The following is a 14,341-nucleotide window of genomic DNA, read 5'->3' as shown; positions in this document are numbered from 1 at the left end:
GTACGTGGTAGGACAAGGAAAACGTTGCCTTTTTCAATTAGATGGTGGCAACCTTTTCCCCAGCAAGGCAGAAACCTGAGTTCTTGTGGATGGCCCAATGAGAGGGGAATAGACAGAGTGTAATTCTAGAAGAAACTTATTTTCTTTGTTTATAAATTGTACTGAAAATTATTTTTTAGTTTTTTGGGTTTTTTTCTCCAGTGCAGCAAAAGGAAGGGAGACTGTGTTTTTCAGTAGTACTTCATAACTTTCTCAGACCCCTGTCCCAGAAACTTTATATACTTTGTCACACATTCTTCTGGTTCTGTGTGGTTTTCCACTGATTTTTTTTTTTTCCTCTCAGCCTCCACTATTCTGACACAAAGCACATATACACTAAGGAAGTAGTTCCTACACTGGTTTTAAAGGGGGAAGTTCTGGTACAGGCTGTCTGTCCTCTCTTCTGAAACGCTGTGGTTTGGAATGGTTGCTGTACCCATTTACTGTGCAATATCTATTGAAGAAAATGCACCCTCTTAACTTTCAGGCAGTATGATAGAAGATGCAGGATTTAAAGATATTAGATGAGCCCCAGTTTGTGAGGAGAAGCTAAGCTAAGCAAAACTAGTTCTCTTAATTTTGGCATTTCCATTCCATGCTTAAATTTGCAGCTGAACTGAATGAATTCAGTTGCTGGGCTCCTAAAGAATCAAAATCCTACAAGCAGGCACACAGGCAGCCTTTGTGATGACAGCCTGTAAAACCAGCAGCTGTCCAGGGGTTAGCAGATTGGTTATGCTTAATATGAACCATGGCAGGACATGTGCTAACAGAAGATGCACAACATACCTAGCACCTATTGCTCACGGATAGAAACAGACCAACTGGGGCAGAATGACTGGGATAGAGGAGTTATGAAGCCAAATGTGAATTAAAAGGAGAATTTTGTCATGCAAAAGTTGGGTGTGGGAAGGGAGATGTTTTGTGGTCTTGGAGAAAATAGGAATATGGGGCTTAGGCTTCTGCTCTGTATTGACAACTGTAGGCAGTGTCTGCTTTCTACATTAGAAGAAGAACAGAGAAAGGTTGTGAAGTAGTAAGGGAAACAGAAATATGCCAGTTTTGTGGCATGTTTATAAGGTGTATTATTGCTTTATTGTCTCTGCTCTTTGTATGGTTTTCTCCCACATGCCCTTGTGCTGACTTACCTGAGTAGAGCACATTGCCTTCACAGATTTGAGCTCAGCATGCTCAGAAGTGGAAAAAACCAGTAATCTCTATTTTACAGAGCAGGTAAATAGAGACAAGCAGATTAAGTGAGTAGGCTTTGTAAAATACTGGTAACAAGAAACCTGTGACTGACACAGAACTGAATCCAAGTCTCCCTAATGAAAGCCCGAGCCGCTGGACTATGGCATCGAATTTACCGTTTCTGACAATCCCACATGAGAAAAAAGGGGATTTTTCCTAATTGTATTTTTATTTGGTTTAGTATTTTAAGGTGCCTCTCTAATTAGTAGCTTAGGGAAATTTATGTAGCACTGTAATTTGTCCGAGCCAGACAACCAGAAATTAGGCAGACTCTTTTTTTCCTTTTTTTTTTTTTTTTCACTAGATTTACCAGGATTACTTTTCTGGGAAGAGGGAAAAGAGGTGACCTGCTGTATTTCCTTAGGAAGCCAAGCGCTGCTTGCAGATATTTTACACAAGTTGTTTTTGTTTGGTTGGTTGTTTTGGATGGGGGTTTTTCCTTTGGTAGCCCATTGCTGCAAATAATGGGGGTCAGCAAGAGAACCTTTGCACACTACTTATGAGTGAATTAGTCATATTTGTGCCATCCTATAGTAGCTGGAGGGAAGAAATTATTTTGCTGCTTTTGTCTATTGTAGAAATTATTCCATAAAAGTGTCAGAGATAAACTGTGCTGAAGGCAATAAGCTGAAGTTAATCCAATCTCAGGAAATGCATCAGCTGTTGAACCAGGCTGTTGGCTACTCTTCTGGGCTGTGAAAGAGTGAGGGCCTTTGAAGTCCCATGCATGTGAGAAAAAATTGCCTTTGAGCTAAGGATATTGAAGATCAAATCTGAGTTTTAAGTCTTAGGCAGTCACCCTCTTAATGGCACATATAAGCTTGTTCTCAAATATCCAAGAAACTAAAGCTGATTTTTACTTGCAGCTGGATTTCCTCATCTGTACAGTTGATGAAACTCTCTTCATAGATTATTTGAACAAACTGTAGGTAGCTGCCATTTTCTCTACCTGCAAGAAATTTTCTTGAGCTGCCTTCCAGTCCTGTAAATAAAGGAGCAGTATCTGTTGCTGTTATGAATCCCAGCAATTGTGTTTAAGGCATTCCTCTGATTTGGCATTGTGCTTAGCAGTGGCTGTTGACAGGTGGCCTCAGAGGTGATGAGAGTAGATTCTTGAGAGTTGGGCTGCTGATCCCAAGGATGAGTGGTATATATAAAATGATAGGAGGAAACTGCCCTTTAGTGAAACAAAGTGGGCTTTAAGATGCTAGTTTTGCCATGGAAGTTGTAAACATCTTCCAGTAAAACATACCATTGTAGTCATTTAAAGTTGTCCTCCGTTTTCAGATCTGGCAGTTTTGTTTGAAGAATTTGAAGCTGTCAGAAAAAAAGTTAGGTCATAGTAACCAGATCTTATTTTTTTCAGCTTGATTTTTGGGGGTCAAGTCTTCACCTGCAAACCAATTCTTGCTGTCTATCTATACCTAAGTTAGTTGCAACAGGAAGCTGTAACTACTATACGCCTCCACACACAAATACCACATAGGGTAGCCTGTTAGGAGTGCTTGTTGGTACTATTTATGAAAGTGTGTGGTTGCTGCTGAGGATCAGATAAATCCCTTGAAATTTGCTTTGAATGTTCTGACATGTTTTAACCAGGATGGTAAAAAGCTTTTATGGTACCAAATCATCAGACCCTTATGTAGAGCAGAGAAAGCCCACACACTTCCCGTTCAAGTCAGGAGAGAGGGATATGGCAAGGAAAGCATGTATTTGTCTTCTTCATTTCATCTGTACTTCAAAAAGAGAAAAATAAATATATACATCTCTTTCCAGAACGCTGCTCCAACATCACTGAGTAGGAAGGTGTAACTGGAAAGTACTGGAAAGATAAATTTGTTGAAGATGTGTTCTTCTATGGATCAAGTATTTTTCTTTGAATAATCTTGTGGAATTTGCAGTTTTGCAGAGATTCTCCTGGCTGGTATGTAGCTAGCTGGTGGGTTTTGTAAGCTCAGTTTGGTATGATGGACATATGAAAAGCACTGTTCTGTTACACTTGGTCCCTGCTACTGCCTTTAATTTTGACATGCTGTTGTATGTAGAAGTCTAGTTTTCATATATAAGTAGGTGCTAGATTAAGTGGTTAGCTAATCTGCTGCTTTGTTCCAGTGACAAAACTGTGGTCTCTTTCAGCACTTTTCCATTTACTTCACTGTATGCTATTTACAGCAGCAATGGCAAACCTTTTCAGTGTGTCTGCCAAATTTATTTTAAAGATCAGGGAGTTTGGTGCCAACCCTAATCTCTCCTGGTGCCAAACTTGGCTTCAGCAGCAGTAGCTCTACATTGTTAGTCTTGTGCAACAGTTGCATTACATCATGGTGAAAGGAGGAAAAGGGATTTTAAAAATTCCAGTTATTCAAATGCAATAGTCACAGTGGGGGAAAACAAAATGGAAAACAAAACTCCTGCAGTTCAAATGTGAGTGTCCCTCTGTACTTTTGTAAGTCACTTGAGGCCTGTTTAATATCATAAAATGGCACTTTCGGGAAGTGTTTATCAGAACAGGCTTTGTAAAGGAAAACAAGGACATTTGTGTGAATGGCATTGGGTTGGTGCATTTGTCATTTGGCATTTTCACTTCCCTGTGGCCCTGTGGTATTTCAGTGACTGGATGGCCAGATCTCTGTAAATGTGCTCCATAACTCTTCCTTGTTTGATAGTATCCTCTGCTTATCCCTTAAAAATCCCTTTCCTCATCTTGAAAATAAACCTGATGCTAACAGATTTGGGACCTTGGGCCCAACTTAGCTTTTCATCTAGGCTTAAAGAAAAAACTTCAGCCTATTGTCACACCAAAACTGTTGAGTAGTCAGACCTCAGCCCACCTGAATCCAGAGAGTGAATCAAATCATCCCACTTGTTATTTCTATGTTGTTATTTTAGCCTGGCTTTCAAATACCCACAGAAACAAAATATTAAAGGAATAGATATCAAGAAAAACACCATGTGAACTTTTACTCTGAGTAAAATCCTTCCCCTCTTGGCTGTTTACACACTAGTAATTGGCTCAATGATGTGACAAAGTGCGGTTATTGTTAAAGCATTGTTTTTGATGAAATATATTTTTTGTATTGTAACATCCCCAACATATGCAGCAATTAGATTGAGTTACTTTCCTCACTAATGTTGTACTGTAGCTGTTTAAAAGTTTGCTCTGCTTAAACTTTATCTATGAACTGCCGTCACCAGCCTGTCTTGTGATGCAGAAAATCCCTTTTGGAACCTTCCAGTTAGAGAAACAAACAAACAAAATTATAAAAAACAGAAACAAACAAATTATTATTTGTTATTCCTCCTGATGAAATAACCAACTTTTGCTACAGAACTAATATTTACCAGCATAGTAACTCCTACACATTTCACACGGATTCTTGAAGACCTTAACCTAAACAATAACTTTTCCTCATGTTTTTAAAAGCTCACTGCTGTAAAAATGCATATCTGGTATGCACATATAGTTGCCAGTAATGACAGCACAAATGTTTCTGCATTTGTATCGGCAGATGAAAACCTAGCCAATAACAGGAATTACTTGTGTGGAGAACTGCTGGCTCTCAAGTTAAATAAACCTTTAACAGACGTATAATAAGGAATGGGCAAAGGAGGGGTGCTACGTATGGCCAATGAGTTAGTGCCAGAGCTGAGAATAAAACCCTTTGATTTCCCAGCTATAACATCTAGAAAATATTTCTTTCTTCAGAAAAAATATTTGAGATCAATAATGATTATTAACAATGGCATTTTATTTTTTATTACAAGTCAAAATGGGGGGAAAGATGTTTTTAATTATATCAGTGAATAAGAGGAGGGAAGGATAACTTCTTGAGGTTTAGCTGAGCGATAAACTCTCTTCCAAGACCGCCCTCTGTTCTTTTTCAAACAGAGGGAAAGGATTGTGACTAAGAGAACATTAGGAGTTTATAAATTTGATTTATTTAACCACAATATTTACTAAAGGCAGATTGGTAACCAAATCAAAATAGGGAAAGTATATCAGAGTACAATTTGATTTCAGAATTCAGGAGCAAATCAGCTGCACGTTCAGGTCCTGCACAGCTTCAGGGTTAAGCGGTAATGAACATGCACCTGCACTGGTAGTACTGTAGCAATTGCATTAGTGCTTGTACAAGCTTTGCCTACAGCATTTATGTAGAAGAGTGTGTTAAGCATGATCAAAAGGAGGAAAGCAGCTATTTTTATGTTATTAGGCTTAAATAGTTTGACTCAGCGTGTTTGAAGATGATCCAGCCAAAAATTAACTTCTGATCACAGAATGGTCTAAACTTTGTGAATCTGGTATTTCCATAAACCTTAGCACTAATAGAGCAGTTTTATTCAGAAGTTTCATAGCCTTTTCACTATTGTTCCCCTTTTATTGATAAGGAGAGCAAGGCAGGAGGGTTCAAGGGTGGCTTTCCCTAGTGAGGGCACACAGGCCTCTTGACTTTGGACAGGAGGAGTCCTTCCTACCTGCACAGTGTTAAGCTTCGAGGCAGATCCATTGCCTTGACAGGCAAACTGCCCTCAGACCAGCTGGTGGGGTTTGTATCCCACTGCTGTTACCGACACATTCAATCAGTAGTTACTTGGGAACCACAAGTTCTGATTTAGTGATACTTTAAGGCAACAGCTACGAAGATCCAAAATTAAAAAGATATTCCCCCCCTCGCCCTGAAAACCCTAACCCAAAAATCTATCAGGTGATGAGAAGCAATTAGGGAAGCCAACTTTGGGGAGTGGTTAAGAGTTCTTGTTATCGCTCTTGTGGTTCTGGACTACCACAGAGATTACACTTTTAAGTTTTTGGTTTTGTTGGAATTTTTATTTTTAATATGAGGAGCTGAGGGGTGTTTGGGAAGCTGCTTAAATCCAAACTATGAGGTCAAGCTAGCTAAAGCAGTGCAGGGGTCTCAGACACATTGTTAAATTATATCATACTTTGAGTTTTTTAAGAAAGTGGCTTCAGTTTTAGAGAGACCATAAACTTTGTTACATTTCCTGCTGGCATGTAGGGCATCAATAGCATTTAGGACAATGAGGACAAACACAAAACATTTGTGTTTTCCCTCCTCAAGATTCTTCATAGGTGGATGAAACAGTGTTCTAAAGATATAAAACATGAGGCATTTCTTGCTTCTGACTCCTTGAGAATGTACCTTGGTTTATTCCTGCAGGTGGATAAGATAGTCTTCCTTTCCCTCACTGGGATAAGAGGGGGAAGAGAATCGTAGTCAAAGAAAGATGCTTTCAGCTTTCCACATGCACAACAGACCTTCCTCTTTGCTGTCTGCTCTGGTCAGAGAAAGTCTGACTTCGGGGATTTAACCAAGGAGAGGGTACGTCATTCTCACTCCAGCCTCACTTGTACTATTATGCTAGACTTTTCCCTCACATCCAAGGTCCTTTTACTAACTTACATTTCATAGTTCTTTTCCCATAGCTCTTTTTGAATTATTATTCCCTGAATGCTACTTCTTTACAGGCTGAGAATGGAGGTGCTGACACAGGCCTGTTGTAAAGGGGCAGCTTTACCTTTCTCACTGGGTTGTTGGAGTCATTGCAGGACTCTGACAGGTTTAAGGAGTAAATCAAAAGGGTGAAGAAATTCTCATAGTCTGGGAATGGGGAGCTTTTGGACCAAAAATGAGTGAGAGAACATGCCCTAAAGGACAGCTCTCGTGCCTCACCTCCTTCATGGCTGTCTCATGTTCAGGATGGTCATTATTCATCGTCAAGGTTATTGATACTGCAATGGTGTAACAAATGTCACCTGAAGATTTTAGAGTACTTTCCATCCTCTAAAAAGAGCTTAATTGGCAGTTTATACTGTAATTCCCAGTTTTACAGATGCCTTAATGTACTTCTGAGAAACTTGTCCAGTCTGTTAGTGACAGAGTTTGAGAGCAAAAGTAGAGCTGCGACTTCTGGTTGTTAATGTGTTCAAGACATCCAAGCCCATTTTTCTAAAATCTCCAGCTATGGATGCTGTGGTAGTAGCAATGCTGAGTGTGGCCGTAACAAAGGGCAAAACAAAGTGTTTTCCATATTGAAAGAACTCACCAGGGGCTGTTTTGTGTTACTTCAAGATAAACTGCAGCCCTAGGGAATTCTGTTTTTGTTTGTTTGTTTGTGGGTTTTTTGGTTTTGTTTTGGTTCTTTGTTGTTATTGCTGTTTATTTAAACCTGGAGATCCCACTGAGAGTAGAACATCGATTCCCTGGTTAATGCTTTACACACACTGAAAAAGAACACTTGTCCTGCAGTCTCTGTAGAGAAGGTGCCAGAAGGTCAGCAAGCACAGCAGTGACACAAAGGACTTGCCTAGGGATCAGCTGAATCATGGGGCAGGTTGGGGAGAAAGCTCCAAGTTTTGATTCTCAGACCAGGGCTTGATCTGCCGTTTCTCTGCAGCAGAATGAATTTGTTCTCACTGTGTTCTCTGAGAGAACTGTCCCCATGTGAGCCGCACACAGTTACCTATGGATTTTATTAAGAGCATTACCTTTCAACAATTGTGGGCAAATATGTTCTGGTACGTTCATTTTTCTGTGTAAACTTAATAAATGATGCATTGCTACCCTTTGAATCAAGAGTTCTTCCTTAGAACCTGGCTGGTATAAATGTTTATGGGTAACCATGCACATTTAGATCCACAATAACGTCAAGCCATCCATCTGCAAAGAAAGACAGCTGCCAGCACTCCTCTCCCCAAAGTAAAGCTGTCCAGCACTAAACTTCCTGGAAAATGTTTCCCTTTGGCACTCATTCCTGCTAATGGCCAACTTGCACTGCGTGAAACTTTCTGCATTTCTTCTGCTGTTAAGAAACTGTTGAGCTCCACTCTTCCTTCCACAGGCTGCTGAGTAGCAGAAGGAAGAATGAAGTTGCTACTAATGTTCAGCTCAAACTAAAACAGAGTGAAAGGCTCCTGAGAGGGACACATGGCTCAAAACCGGTTGTGTTTGTGGTAAGAGAAGGAATGTTGCCCTGTAACTCACAGAGGCATTGAGCTAGCAGTTGTAGCTGCCATAGCAGCAACCTGCTGCTTCAGGCCTGTTTGATGATGGCTTCTGTGTGCTGTTTTGCACAGTGCTTTCCCTCCTGTGCTGTTTGCAACTTGTGATGACTTCTTTGTCTTGTCCTGTTGCATTGAATATAGCTTAACACAAATTACTACCTGAAAATAGGTTCTCTCATGCTGTGCTGCAACTTGGCCACTGCAGTATGTGCAGGTTTACCCAAGTCTCTGTGGTGGGAAAGAAAAGCTGGTTTCTACTTGTGATTTCTCACTACTCTTCGAAGCAGATGTTCTTCTGTGATGTTTAGTGCTTTATTGTCTCTACTTCATCTTGCTCTGGTAGAGCTCTGGCAGCTTAGTTTTTGCTTGTGTAATTGCTTTATGTTACAATGTAGAAAAATAATTGAGAGAAGAAACAGTGTTTTCTTCTCTGTGGAGGTTATTGTTGTGCAAGAATTGTAGGTGACTTAGGTTCTCAGAGCTCCTTTTCCTATAAATTTCAAAACTAGATGAAACTAGTGACTTGACATAAAAGTAACATATTTTTGTGATTTAATTATTTATTTATTTATTAATTTTTTTTTTTAATTTAAGTGAGTTTTTAGCACTGGTGATTTTGAAGAGAAAGGATAGAAAGTGTAGCTCTTCAGAATGAAAAGAGATGCGTAAGTAATGACCAGTAAGTCTCATGAGCTGGACCCACCCATACCTGATCTGGGAAGTCCCATCTTTGGAGGCAGTTGTTCTGCATTAGACCATGATATTCTGAGGCTAGAGCTGCCAGTCACACAGAGCCCTGATGCACTTGGGGGATCTAAAGAGGAAGAGGTGTAATGGAATTAAAAAGCTTGTGAATGTCAAAGAGAAGCCTAGAAAGTGAAAGATTATATTTATACATGTATATGTATGTATACACATACAATTTCACTTTTCAAATGGCTGTGGGCTGCAAGCTTGTAGTATTTCTTTACCAATGTAATCTGTTCTGTGGGGTAACTCACTGTCCACAGTAGAACAGCTGAGTAATTTTATTCTTTGGCAAATAAGAAGATCATTTGCATGTAGAAAACAGGTTCAATAGACAGGAAAAAATAGGCATTCTGAAAAATTCAACTTTCTCATTTTGACTTATTCTGAAATACTAGTGTTTAAATTAACTTTAAATACCCAGTGACTCAAAGCAAATACATAATGTGTTTCCTGGTTAGGCTGCCAGATTGAAAGGCTGTGGCACAAACCCCATCATTAGCTCTCTTCGAATTTTCAAGCTGCCTTTCAGGGCAACCTTCACAGCAAACAGCGAAGGTGGCTGGGCTTGTTTGTTTGTATGTGCACTGAATCCCCTTTACCTTGGACTGCTCAACCAGAAAATGCCGATGCTTCCCTTGGTCTATCTTCCTTCAATCTCTTCCCAAGTTAATTGCAGGAAGCACAGGGAGGATCACAGCCCACCCCAGCCTCACTCTTTCTTCTCTGTCCGTGGGGTGGGAGTTTGGGAAAGAGCACCTGGAAAAGGGAGTAGTGAAGCCTTGCTAGGAGAGGAAGAACAGTTATTTATATGAAGACAGCCTGCTTTTTTTTTCTTTTTTTTTTTTTTTTTTAAATCAACAGATCTCAGACAAGAGAAACAATGTGTTTAAAAAAATAACCATAGAAAAGCAGTCTAGAATAGCAGGTGATGAAACCTGGTGAAGCAAGCCAGTGCTTCTGGAAATTCAGGACTTCCAGGGAAACAAGTTATGCAATTATTTTTGCCAATCCCAAGCACTGGAAAGTCTTAAGGCAGGTTTTCCTCCAAAAAAAAAAAAAAACCCAACCAACAAACCCACCAAAAAGGTAAAGTTGGCTCAAAAAATTCTTGAGATGGGATTTTTCATCTGTTTTCTACTGTCTGGTCTATGGGTTAGAGCAAGACAGAAAACTCCCAGTGAAAGTAAAATTTCAGTCGAAAAGACTGTTTCATTTAAAACAAAACAAAACATGTGGGGAAGGATTTTAAAGCTGTTGGAATACTTTGGTCATTTTTAAACAATAGTGGTTTCATAAGTGTGAAAGAAATGGTCTATTTTGTTATTTTCTCACTTTTCTTTGAATTATTTAAATTAGCACATTTAAAAAAGAAAAAGGAATTTGAAAATATTAATGTAAACACAAAACAATTTTTTTCTTATGTGAAGTGAATCATTTTAGATGTATGTGGAATTAATAGGGGAAAAAGAAAGGCTGTTTTTCTTTGTGAAAAGTTTTCCATTTGACTACTGAATTAACAAGCCTGTTTGTGATCCAGCTCTTACTTGGGCGCTTGAGCTTTTATTTCAAGACTTGGGGTTGTTTTTGGGGGTTGTGTTTTGGTTTTTCTTTGGTTGTGGGTTTTGTTTGGGTCTCTTTGTTTTATTTAAACTGAAGCATGGCATCTGGATCTTACTTTGTTAGAGCTTTTTTTTTTTTTTAACCTAACATTTTGACCAACTAGTCCAGTGATGACTAAACATAAGATGAGTGTTTTGGAAGGCTAACAGTAAGATTTAAAAACTGGTAGACAATATGTACACAAGGGAAGTGCCGTGAAGCACAGCTTGAGACCGCTGTCCTGTGGCCAGAGAAGGCTTGGGTGTCTGTGTAAGCTCTGTGCAGCCTCTGCCCAGCTTTCTCTGAGCTGCACCAGGGCACACTGCTCAGATGGAGCTTTCTCCCCAGCTTCTTCCAGAAAGTGAGTGGCATCCTTCTTCAGTTGAAATGAAGATTTTTCTTGTTGTGGTCATGAGTTAGGCAATACAGCCCTCAGTTCCTTCTTGGTCTCACTTATTTATTCCTCATCTCTCATACTTGACTCAATCTGATCAGCAGTTGTCAGGAGTTAGCTGTGTACCTGTCATTTGGAGCAGCCACGCTACCACCTCATTTAAGTTCTGATTTCAGTCTGATGTGCTTTGTCCCTTGCCTATCTATCACGTAACTTTTTTCTTGTTTCTCATTGTTTGATCTTTAACCTGAGATGTTCTGTGCTGGAGAATAATGCAACTAGGTACCCCCACCCCCAGATGCCATGCTACAAGCTGTACTACTATGAGTCGTCTTTTTGTATCTGGAATGGGCTGGGCAATGATAAATCCAGACTAGTACTGCTGCTTTTATTGTCCCATTACGTCAGCGACAGGCAGCTTTCAGGAATATAAACAGCCTGGAGCATGCTGCCCTGTAGGTCACCTTGAAAGGATATCTTGTCATCACTGCTGTACTGTCAGTCTTGTACATAAGCATTTGTGCCAGCTCAGGTTTAACTTTATGCCTGTTCAGGCCTTTCCTGCATACATCTATCTGATGTTCTTGTGGATGAGCTAAGTTTCATTATAAAGGAGAAAATAGCATCGTGGCTTTCACCTGCTGAAGCATTTTTGAGTTCTTGAAATGGAAGGAACAAAGGATCTATTATAGATGAAGAGAATACATTCTACCAGAACAAAGAGAATGTGCTGACAGAGGAAATGAAATTACTGTGCTTCTGAAACCTATGGATAGAAGTAGCCAAAATCTTCAGTGTGGGAGATTACCTATTATTATACCACCTAGAAGGTGACTGCAAAATAATAGTGTTTTCCCTGCTTATTAATTATTCCTTCTTTTTTTTTTGTGCAGGAATGGAGTAAAATAGAATGTAATTTTGCAAGCAGTTAGTTCTGACAAATCTGCCACGCTTCCCAGAGATTAAAACAGTAGAACTCTTAATTCCCAGTGAAAACTAAGGAGACCTAGTAGGTGCTTTTGAGAATTCTATCCATGTCGAATAAAAATAGTCCAAATCTTGTATTTCCTAGGAATGAAGGAAAGACAAGATTTTTAGGATTGGGATTTGTTTGTTTGTTTCTTTTCTTTGAATCAGAGATTGAGAAAACCATCTTCACGCTTCTGAAACAAAGTGGGGAATCAAGACTGTGTTTTCTTTCTGTGGCAAATAGCACTGGAGTCATAAAGTTGCAAATTTCTACTTATTTGCACCGTTTTTCTGAGAACAAAGGTGAAAGTAGTTGATCAAGTAATTAAAACCAGATAAAGTCATGGAAGCAAGACAAAAATGTTACTCTTGCAGTTAGGCTGCAGTCTCTGTACTCCTCTTCCCAGCAAAGCTGAAAGCAGGGAATTTGGCTTGTACCACTCCTGCCTAGGGCTCTGTGTTGGCATATGCACATGTTTAGGAAGATCTAGTGGTTTAAGCTTGTATTTGGCCTCTAGCCAGATACAAGTAAAAATTCTTGAGATCATTGCATGGGTTTCTTGCAGGGAGAGTAACTTCTAGATTTGCCTCTCCTCCCATGGACAAACTTTCTTTGCAGTTTCTTACTCCCTTAAAGTACTTTGGCTTTTCCCATTGTAGGATCTGGCAGGTTTTTCCCAAGGCAGGAGGCCCATCTTTCCTTCCTCACCTGCTTCTGCGAGGCTCCTAACTCATCGATTCCTACACTGATGGCAGAAGCAGAGCTCATTCTCTTCATTTTTTCCACAGCCATGCCACTTTTTTCCCCCCATACTGTCTTTTACTCATGCTCTGTCCTTTCTAAACTGTACCGTCAACCTCCTGTTGCTGAAATATCCTCATGTGGACTGCTGACATTATGGGGCAAATCCTCTCTTGTTCTTTCTGAAATCACTTGGCTGTGGAATTTACCATAGTAAGTTCTTACTATCTAGGTGTCTTGTTTACTGCATATGCTCTGGGAGTGCTCTTTTGAACGTTTGCTTCGTGCCTGTACGTATTGAAGCCAGAATGCTATCTTCTCACCCCAGAAATGGAGTAGAGATGAATGCTGCTTCCACAGTGGGGATGGAAATGCCTGTGTTCCTGAGGTGATGTCCGTGTGTGATGTGGGGAGGATGTTAAAACAAAGTTAAAGCAGACTGAGAGATGATGCTTTAAATTATGCCTGAGCAGCAGAGGTCCAAGCTTTTGAAGGAAGTCTCCTTCATCTCTTACTGGTGCCTTCTGGCCTTTCAGTTGTACTGAGCAGAGCTGTGGTGTGGGTGCATCAGCCCATGATGCCATGGTGGTTTCCTGTTTCATCCTTTCAAGATATTATCCATGAAATTCTTGTCTCCATCTGCACCTTGCTGACTTGGTCTTCGCGTTGGGCCTGCGTTAGTATTGCACTTAAGCCAATCTTTGAGTACTTTGCTGGAGAGAGATGGGGTTGCTCACTAATTTGATCTTCATTGCACATTTGAGTGTTTTGAGTTGGGTTCTGGAATCACTGCCTTCAAAACATCATTGCAAAAGAAAATGTGATTTGTAGGTTACCCCAACACCTTGATCAAAAATTTGAAACCTTAAAATGTTTAATTTGGCATTCTTAGCTTCAGAATGACTGAAAAGAAACTTTTCTTTTTCTTTTTTCCTTCTTAAACATTAATAAAGAGAAAAGTTTCTGTTCTTGGCAGAGACTTTTGTGGGCGAACTTTCAGGGCAAAATACTGTTTTTTTGAGTAGGGGATTCTAATGGAAAAGCTGAGCACCAAATTCACACAAGGTTCTTCTTAATTATAAAAGCCAAAAACTCTTCCAGATGTCTGTCAGCCCAACATGTTAGATGCTGCCATCACTGGTTTTAATAAAAGCTCATATTCAGCAAACATTATTACTGATTTACTTAAGCCAGAAACAGTTTCTGTTCTAAAAAGCAAGTAAACAAAGACCTGATATTTTCATCAGCTGCACTCCAACATGTCATTCAATGGGTTTAATACCACCCCAGTTCCATTATTTCACTAAAGATTTTCTGTAGATTGCTATTGTTCAAACTGGCATTTTAGAAACTCTCATGAAGAAGTACAGAAGTGAGAAATGCACATGAACAAATGGGGAAATGATGCGTGCAAAGCAGGTAAAGCTGCTAATGATGCAAACCCATACGTGACATGCACAACCTGACAGGCATTTCTCTGAAAAGGGAACCTGTTTGTACATGCAACTAATAGGTACTGTAAAGAAAAACGGAAGCTGAAAATCCCCAGAAAAAATGCTACAGGACAAATGCA

General features: G+C 39.8%; 1 protein-coding gene across 2 annotated transcripts in view; it reads left to right on the top strand.

Annotated features, from left to right (window-relative positions):
* The window catches only part of EYA2 (EYA transcriptional coactivator and phosphatase 2), a gene marked incomplete at both ends in the record, with an annotated part of 93,306 nt that overhangs the window by 22,683 nt on the left and 56,282 nt on the right, over positions 1-14,341 (top strand). The window lies entirely within an intron of this gene.

The sequence above is a fragment of the Gallinula chloropus genome (assembly GCF_964237585.1).
Source record: "Gallinula chloropus genome assembly, chromosome: 16".
Lineage (NCBI taxonomy): Eukaryota > Metazoa > Chordata > Aves > Gruiformes > Rallidae > Gallinula > Gallinula chloropus.
Note: the sequence above shows the minus strand (reverse complement) of the source record. Positions and strands in the feature narration are given on the sequence as shown.